The sequence below is a fragment of the Fukomys damarensis genome, unplaced genomic scaffold (assembly GCF_012274545.1).
Source record: "Fukomys damarensis isolate Sample0158 unplaced genomic scaffold, DMR_v1.0_HiC HiC_scaffold_39, whole genome shotgun sequence".
In the NCBI taxonomy this organism is placed as follows: Eukaryota; Metazoa; Chordata; class Mammalia; order Rodentia; family Bathyergidae; genus Fukomys; species Fukomys damarensis.
In genome coordinates, this window is record NW_022900951.1 from 41842811 (window position 1) to 41852748 (window position 9938).

Here is a 9938-nt window from a genome sequence, read left to right on the forward strand (position 1 = left end):
GTGTGTGTGTGTGTAAGAGAAACAATGCTTCTGGCCTTCTGGGGCTGTCTGTATATTTTGTCACATTTTTAGTCTGAGGGATGGTGGGGGAAGCTGTTTATACCCTAGGTCTTAAAGTCACTTGTCCTTAACGAGAAAAAAGGTGCTTTTTTTTGGTGCTGGTCACAAATCTATATTCAATTTTTAAAATAAATTTATTTTATCCCTTTCTCCCCACAAGCTCCTTCCTCTCCCTACGTACAATTTTTTGAAGAAACGCCAAAGTATTTCATACACAGCCTGCACCATGTGTATTGTTTCCAGTTTCTCTGCAGCTTTACCAACACGTGCTTCCTTAAATTATATTGATGATGGGTTCTGTAGTAGGAGTGAAGGGAAAGCTCACTATGTTTGTGCTTTGTATTGTTATAGCCAGCCCAACTCCATCTTGTGCCTCAATATCATTTTGTTTTTGTTTTTGTTTTCCTCATTGAGTTTATTGGTACATTTTAGGTATACAGTACAGTTGCATTCATCATTGGGACCTTGTACCTTTACATGACAGGTCTTGATTCTCAATTTTTCCCCTTGTCCCTGTCCTCCCTTCACCCCTCCTCCCTCTCCCTTTACAAACACTTCATTTCCATTTCTTCATTTTCTCATATTTTTTTTCTTTTCCCTTATTAGCTTTCCCCTACCCTTCCCACTTTCCCTACACCTTTAGTACCTGCGCTTGGACAAAGTGCTTGCGCTTGAACAAGGCACCCAAAAACCCCACATCCTACTTGCAGTTGCAGAATGTTTTGTCACTCACCTAGTGTGTGTGAAACTTCCTTGTGCCCACCCCACCAACCTGGCATGGTTCTGCTTTTGTAAGATTCCGCTTGCTCTCCCCTGAGCCCTCCCCAACTGAAAGCATGATTTAAGAAGAGAAATCAGACCGCTTCCCCTTGCCCAGGAAACTTTCTGAGCGCTAGCCCCTCCTCGACTGCTGGCTGTAATGAAAAGGCTCCAATCTGGCACAGAGTGTGGTGCATCTCTATTGTTCAAACTCGCTCATCCATAGCAGCATTTCCTTAATGGCTGTAATGTCAAGCACCTCTTTCTCAATTTGCATGGGGCCATGGAGGGAGTTATTTCACATTCCATTTCAGTTGTTAGTTCTCAGTGCCAACATTCAGTGAGTTGTAAGTGGCACTGCAAAAGGCAATTTAAATTAAAAATTTTTCCTCCAGGTGAGGGCATAAACATCTACCCCCACCTCTTCTCAGCCCTGATGAATGGACGGAATATACAGATATAGAAGACCCCAGGACATCTGTGTGAGCAGTGAGATGGTGATTTGAGGAAGATGCACCCCCATCTCCTTGGCGTTAGCTTTGAGTAAATCTTTTTTTTTTTTAATTATTCTTACCAAATTAAATGGCCTCCTTTGATTTGTTGAGTGGTGAGCAAGTGAACTTAAGCGGTCAATAACAAGATGATCGGCCATGGGACCCATCAGTTAAGAAACACAATGTCATATTTAGCTGTTGGATTCTCTCATTCCTAAGTCTGTAACAGCTGGATCTGCTCACAGCACTCCTTGCCATTTCCCATGCCACAAAGCATAAACTTTTTGCTTTATTGAGACAAAATACCTGACCCCAAAAATCAAAGAAGGGAAGATTTATTTTAGCTCACATTTTGCAGAAGTTTCAATCCATTGTCAGCTGACTCCAAGGCAGAGTGACATGACAAAGGGGCATCACAGATGAGAAACAGCTCAGGCAGAAGGCAGCAAGCAGCAACAGCCACTCCCTCTATCCCTTTGAGTCTACCCACCTTTTGGGTGGTGCCACCCACACCCAAGCGTGGGCCTTCCCATTATCAATACCCAGAACTATGCTAAACCAATGAGTGGACTAATTTAGTCGTTATGCACCCTTAATCTCAGTATCTCTGCCTTAATCACCAGCATCACACCCTTTATCTAAGCATCACACACCCTAGATCCAGCCACCTCCAAAAAGCCCCGCCTATGACTGCATGAGGCTTTGGGGGGACATCTATATACAAGCCATAACAAGCCCCTTTCCTTGATCAGCTGCTGCATGTGAACAAATCACATCTTTGTATTCAGCTGGAAGCTCTTCAACGTAGGGAAAGAAAGCCTCATGGACATCACTTTGACCTTGTCTCTGTCCATCACATCTTACCCCTGGACATATATTTTCTGTGCCAAGGTCAACCAAGTGAGTGCCCTCTGTTCTTCATAGCCCAGTGTCACCTCTACTTGTTATACCTACCATTATGCCTGTGGGATACGTGAGCCTTTCATAGCTCCTGCTTCCTTGCTGGATTTGTTGATTCCTGTTAAAATCATCCCAGGCCTTCCATCCTGGACCTTTCCGCTCTGAGATTCCTCGGACCGACCCTCAGTTTTCACTGGCTGTGTGGATTATTCTTGCCATTTCACAACTCAGGGAAGCCCCACAGTGCAGACCACAGGAGAAAGCAGAAGAGTGACAGAGGACAATAGAAGAGCAGTAACTGGACAGGATGCTGTGATTGGAAAGGAATAGAAATGAGACCCACCATGTATGCCAGACACTCACACAGGAATGTGAAATTTTGGAGTTTCCATTTGAGGCAGGCAGCACTGACCAAGACAAGGGAAGCCACTCTGATCACAGAACAAATGGAGCAGGGAGTTTCCATATTTGCTAGGATAGGGTCAAGTACCATAATTTCTAGTGGCCCAGGGTGCAGTTTCAGAAGATGTGTCTTCCTTTGTGAGACATGTACTTCCATGTGATTAGGGTCAACTCATCCTCCAGGCTGTTGAATTTTTGTGTGGCGGTTGCCATTGTGTTATGCAAAACCTTCCAGCCCTGTGGGTCTGGGCCCAATGGTAGAGCCTGAGGAGGTTAGGCGTTTGGACTGCTGAGGGGTTGCATAAGGGTGGGGGCAGAAAAGATGGGAGAGAATAAAAACACATCACACTTTTAATGAGAGATAGGCAAAGTTAACCCTACATTGTAATCTGGGAGAAAAATCTTCCTTGTTGTTTTTATTGATATACACTTATGATTCATAATAATTATGGGAAATTGGTACATGTACGTATTGCGTCTTAATCATTTTTACTCCCCCCTCAATCTTCCCCTCTTTGTCATCCCAGGTTCCCTTCCCATCTTCCACAAAACCTACATCCTTTTTTCATTTCATCTCTCTTTTATGTAGCTCATTAAATTATATATATATTTAGTTTTTCCTATAAAGGAAACTTCAATATTTCACCCTTTGTGTTTGGCTTATTTCACTTAGCATTATTGTCATAGGATGCATCCATTTTCCCACAAATGAATCAAATTTATCTTATTTTTTTTTTTGAGACAGGATCTCGCTATAGTTCAGGTTTGCCTTGAACTCACTATGAAGACCAGGCTGACCTTGATCTCACAGTTATATATATATAATATTTTCTTTATCTATTAATCTGTTGATGGATATGTAGGTCATTTCCAAAATTTAGGTGTTATGAATTGTGCTGCTATAAATGGAATGCTTGTATCTCTGTAAGATGTTCGTACATCTTTTGTGAAGAAACCCAGAAGAGTTGTATTGGAGTGTAGTGGATCTCTAGTTTTGTTTTGTTTTGGAGGAATCTCATATATAATATTTTCTTTATCTATTAATCTGTTGATGGATATGTAGGTCATTTCCAAAATTTAGGTGTTATGAATTGTGCTGCTATAAATGGAATGCTTGTATCTCTGTAAGATGTTCGTACATCTTTTGTGAAGAAACCCAGAAGAGTTGTATTGGAGTGTAGTGGATCTCTAGTTTTGTTTTGTTTTGGAGGAATCTCCAGAGTGGTTGTACTATTTCTTATTGCAATAAACTTTGCAGAATGATTGTCTTTTCCTCCCAAACCCCACCTGCATTGTTATTTTTTGAATTCTTGAAGAATGCTTACTGAAATAAGCTCAAACTTAAGTGGGTTTTGATTTAAAATTCTCTAATGGACAAAGACATTGAACATATTTTATTCTGTTTTGGGGAGGCATTCATTTGTCTTTTGAGAAGTATCTGAGTTCTCATTTGTCAAATTTGGTTTTTTATTTTGGGGTGTCTAATTTTTTGAGTTTCTTTTATATATTCCAGGTGTTGGTCCTCTGTCCAAAGAATAGCTGATGAGGATTTTCCCAGTCTGGAGGTTCTCTTTTTAGTCTGTTTGTTGTTTTCTTTGCTGTAAAATTCTTAATTTGACATTATCCCATTTGTTGATTCTTGGCGTTATTTCTTGTGCAACTGAGGCATTCAAAAAGTTATTGCCCATTCCTATGTCTTCAGGAGCTTTACTTGTTCTATTTTCTAGCAGATTCAGCATTTCTGGCTTAATATCTAGGGGTTTTTCGGTCCATTTTGACTTGGTTTTCATAGGAAGTTTGTGAGATATGGGTCTGGATTTTATCTTCTGCTCTGGGATCACCAGCTTTTCCAGCACTTTTTTTGTACTAGGGTTCTAACTCATGACCTTGTACTTGCCAGGCAGGTGAGGTACTAGTGAGCTAAATCCCCAGCCCTCCAGCACAATTTTTGAAGAAGCTGTCTTTCTCCAGTGTATATTCTTTATGCCCAAAATCAAGTGGCCATAGGTGTCTGGGGTTGTTTTTTTCATTCTGAATTATATTATAATCAACATGTATATTTTTGTTCCAGTACCATTATATAAGTAGCTGATACAAGTCACTGTAAGTTTGTGGCATAACTTTAGGATTTTTTTTTTTGAACCAGGAATCAAACTCAGGACTTGCTCTTGCAAGTTAGGCACAGCACCACTGAGCTAAATCTCCAGCCCATAACTTTAAACTTCAAATAATGATTCTTCCTGCTTTGCTCTTATGCTCAGGGGTTCTTTGGCTATTTTTGGTCTTTTCTTATTTCTTATAAATTGTAGGAGTGTGCTTTATGGTTCTGTAAAGAACATTGAAAGTAGTTTAATGAGAATTGCATTAAAACCAGCTATCATTTGTGGGAATATGGACATTTTTATGATATTGATTGGCTGTCATTAATGGGATTGTTTATAATTTCTTTTTATTCCAGTGGGTTCATGCTTTGTCCACAGGAACAATATTGATTTTGTACCTTGAATTATTTGTCATGATTTTGTTTTGTGTGGTCTGATATCGTCTGGTTTAGAAATTTTCCATTTTTTGTTGAATTGTTAGTTGACATTAAGAGTTATTCCATATGTTTGGAATACAGATTTGTTTTACAATATTTGTTTTAGAGGCATAATCTAGTATTTGGCTTATTTCATTGATATTAAAACAGGTCATTCACAGAGTACAGATTTTACTTTTCTTAGGGTTATCAAAATAATTGATACATTAATATATCTAAATAATTGGTATATAATAATTGACATAATACATAATATATCAATTAAATGTAATTGATATATAGTGTATACATAATATATCTATGTAATTGGTATATACAAATATTTCTCTCTTAATGACTTACTTGTTTAACAACTGTTTGGATTTATGATTGAGGCACATGATTTGGATTTATGACCTGCTGCTGGGACTAACAACTTCTCTTTTTCTTTGTATGGCTCTGTGAAGCTTGTTTATACTGCCTTAGGTTTTTTTGTACACTATACCTTGTTTATACAGTACTATAATATTTGTTGGTTGTACTGTATGGTACAGTACTGTAATTTTATGTTCGGCTATATATTATAATGCTGCATGTAAAAGTTATGCAAGTAAAAACAAAGTCATCAAGTTGGAGTTTCCTTTGATGTTCCTTTGTTCTGAACATTGTAATGTACATACTATATACAATTCCTAATTTATATGATTTAGCCATAGAAATAGAAGCCAGTCATTAAATGAGGAATACTGGTAATACATAGTCTATCAATTTTATATAAATGATATATAATGGATACACAGTTGATATATATATAATTGTTATATTGAGATAATTAATATTTACTTTTATTATTTACATGATAGTGGGCTTGGTGTTTTTGTTCTGGTTAATGCTCAGATTCATGTTTGCATCCCTTTTAGATTTAAAGTCCAGGCAGGATTATGTTCAGCTTTGTGTTTGGGTTCCATTCTGGGTTTGTGTTCAGATTTGTGTTTGGATTTGTAATCATATTTGGGTCATGTAAGGTATAGAGTTCATGTTGTGGTATGTGTTCAGATTTGTGTTATGCCTTGTGTCTGGGTTCGTTTCTGGGCTTATGTTCAAGTTTGTGTCTGGATTTGCTTTTGGGTTTGGGTTTGGTTCAGATATCAGGTTAAGGTTCTGGTATGTGTTCAGATTTGTGTTTGGTTTAGGATTACAGTTTGTGCTTGTGTCTGTGTTTAGGGTTAGGGTTGTTGTCTAGAGTTTAGTTTTGAGTTTCAGTTCAAGTTTAGGCTCTGCTTTGATATTATGGTTTGTGTAGGGATTCACATTTGAGCCAGTGTGTGGGATGGTGTTTAGGTTCGTGTTCAAGTGTGGGTTTCAGGTCAGATTGAAGATTTCAGTGCATGTTACATTAGGGATAGTGTTAGGATTACAGTATGAGTTAGGATACAGATTAGGATTTCCTGTTAGGGTTAATATTCCTGGAAAGGTTAGAGTAGAAGTGAGAGTCTGTTGAGAAAATGGGTTAGGGCTAGAGTTAGGATAAGTTTTAGGATACAGATTAAGGTACTGGTTAGGGTAGAGTACAAATTTGGGTACAGGTTAGGGTTATGGTATGTGTTCAGGTATGGCAGAGGGTGCAGGTTAGGCTTAGGATAAGGCTTATGGTATGAATTAAGGATGGGGTACAGGTGAGGCTTAGGGTATGAGATAAGGTTAGGATACAAGTTAGGGAATGGATCACACTTAGAGTACCAGGGTTAGAGTATGGCATAGGGTTAGGGTACAGGCTGTGGTACAGTTTAGAGCTAAGAGTTAGGGTTAGGGTATGGGTGTTGGTGAGGGTACAGGTTAGGCTTAGGGTATGAGTTAGGGTCAGGATACAAGCCAGGGTATGGGTTATGCTTAGGGTAACAGGGTTAGGGTGTGGGCTAGGGTTAGGAAACAGGTTAGGGTACAGTTTAAGGCTAGGAGTTAGGGTTAGGGTATGGGTGTTTGTGAGGGTACAGGTTAACCTTAGGGTATCAGTTAGGATACAATTTAGTGTATGGTTTAGTCTTAGAGTACCAGGGTAAGGTTTGGGTTAGGATACATGCTAGGGTACGGTTTAGGACTAGCAATTAGTGTTAGAGTATTGGTGTTCGTTAGGGTGCAGGTTAGGCTTAGGGCATGAGTTAGGGTTAGGATACAAGTTAGGGTATGGGTTAGGCTTAGAGTTCTACGGTTAGGGTATGGATTCAGATACAGGCTAGCCTACAGTTTAGAGCTATGAGTCAGGGTTAGGGTATGGCTGTTGGTTAGGGTACTGGTTAGGCTTAGTGTATGAGTTAGGGCTAGGATACAAGTGAGGGTACCGTTTAGGACTAGGAGTTACTGTTAGGATAAGAGTGTTGGTAAGGGTAAAGGTTAACCTTAGGGTATGGTTTAGGGTTAGGATTAGGGTTAGGTCACTAATTAGGGTGTGTGTTAGGCTTAGATTACCAGGGTTAGGATAGGGGCTATTTTTAGGATACAGGTTAGGGTGCAGTTTAGGGCTGAGAGTTAGGGTTAAGGTATCGGTGTTGGTTTGGGTACAGGTTAGGATTAGATTATGAGTTAGGGTTAGGATACAAGTCAGGGCACAGTTTAGGACTAGGAGTTAGTGTTAGTGTATGGGTGTTGTTTAGCGTACAGGTTAGGTTTAGGCTATGAATTAGGGTTAGGATACAAGTTAGGGTATGGGTTGGGCTTAGAGTATCAGGGTTAGGGTATGGGCTAGGGTTAGGATACAGGTTAGGGTACACTTTAGGGCTAGGTATTAGGGTTAGGGTATGGGTGTTGGTGAAGGTACAGGTTAGGCTTATTGTATGAGTTAGGTTTGGGATAGAAGTTTGGGTATTGGTTAGGCCTAGATAAGGGATACGATATGGGCGAGGGTTAGGATACAGGTTAGGGTACAGGGTAGGCTTTGGGTATGAGTAAGGTACAGGTTAGGCTTATTGTATGAGTTAGGTTTGGGATAGAAGTTTGGGTATTGGTTAGGCCTAGATAAGGGATACGATATGGGCGAGGGTTAGGATACAGGTTAGGGTACACTGTAGGGCTAGGTATTAGGGTTAGGGTATGGGTGTTGGTGAAGGTACAGGTTAGGCTTATTGTATGAGTTAGGTTTGGGATAGAAGTTTGGGTATTGGTTAGGCCTAGATAAGGGATACGATATGGGCCAGGGTTAGGATACAGCTTAGGGTATATTTTAGGGCTAGGAGTTATGGTTAGTGAAGGGGTGTGGTTTAGGGTACAGGTGAGGCTCAGGGTATGATTTAGGGTTAGGATACAAGTTAGGTTATGTGCTAATCGTAGTGTATCATGGTTAGGGTATGGGTTAGGATACAGGTTAGGGCATAGTTTAGGGCTATCAGTTAGGGTTAGGGTATGGGTGTTGCTTAGGGTACAGATTAGGCTTAGGGTATGAGTTAGAATTAGGATAAAAGGTAGGGTATGATTTAGGCTTAGAGTATCAGGGTTGGGGTATGGGATGGGATACAGGTTAGGGTACAGTTTAGGACTATGAATTATACTTAAAGTATGGTTACTGGTTAGGGTACAGGTTAGGCTTAGGGTATGACTTAGGGGTAGAATAGAAGTTAGGGTATGGATTAGGTTTAGAATACCAGGGTTAAGGTATGTGTTAGGATACAGGTTAGGGTACAGTTTAGGGCTAAGAGTTAGGGTTACGGTGTGTGTGTTGGTTAGGATACAGCTTAGCCTTAGTGTATGAATTAGGGTTAGGATATAAGTTAGTTTTTGGGTTTTGCTTGGAGTACGAGGGTTGGGGTATGGGTTAGAATACAGCTTAGGGTACAGTTTAGGGCTTGGAGTTAGAGTTAGGACATGGGTGTTGGTTAGGGTATAGGTTTGGCTGAGGCTATGAATTAGGGTCAGGATACAAATTAGGGTATGGGTTATGCTTAGAGTACCAGATTTAGGCTATGGGCTAGGGTTAGGATACAGGTCAATGCACATTTAAGGGCTAGGTGTTAGGGTTAGGGTATGGGTGTTGGTGAAGTTGCAGGTTTGGCTTAGGGTATGAGTTATGGTTAGGATAGGTGTTATTGTATGGGTTAGGCCTCCACAAGGGGTAGGGTGTGAGCCAGGGTTAGGACACAGCTTATGGTATGGTTTAGGGCAAGGAGTTAGGATTAGTGTAGGGGTGTTGATTAGGTTATACTTTAGGCTCAGGGCATGAGTTAGAATTAAGAGATAAGTTAGGTTATGTGTTAGTCTTAGAGTACCAGGGTTAGGGTATGGGTCAGGATACAGGTTAGTGTACCGTTTAGGGCTAGCAGTTAGGGTTAGGGTATGGGCATTGGTTAGGATACAGGTTAGGTTTAGGGCATGAGTTAGGGTTAGGATACTAGTTAGGGTATGGTTTGTTCTTAGAGTACCAGGATTAGGGCATGGGTTCAGATACAGGCTAGGGTACGATTTAGGGCTAGGAGTTAGAGTTACAGTATAGGTGTTTTTTAGGGTAAAGGTTAGGCTTAGGGAATGAGTTAGGGTTAGGATACATGTTAGGGTATGGGGCAGGCTTAGAGTCCCCGTTAAGGGTAGATATTAAGGATAGGGGTTTGTTTTAGGGTATGGGTATTGGCTAGGGTACAATTTAGAATATAAGTACAGAATAGGGTTAGGGTCTGATTTAGGGCTGGTTACATGTTAAGGTTAGAGATTAGGGGTAGAGTTAAGGGTTAAGTTATGGCTATTGGTTATGGCACAGTTTAGGCTAAGGGTATGAATTAGGTTTAGGCTACAATTTAGGTTATTTGTTAAACTAAGGTACC

General features: G+C 40.2%; 1 long non-coding RNA gene across 1 annotated transcript in view; it reads left to right on the plus strand.

The window, feature by feature from the left end:
* The window catches only part of LOC117284736, an 18272-nt gene extending 16937 nt beyond the window's left edge, over positions 1–1335 (plus strand). Inside the window, exon 3 of the long non-coding RNA XR_004515820.1 lies at positions 1215–1335. This is a non-coding gene — a long non-coding RNA (uncharacterized LOC117284736). The remainder of the gene's footprint in view (positions 1–1214) is intronic.
* Positions 1336–9938: the final 8603 nt, after the last annotated feature.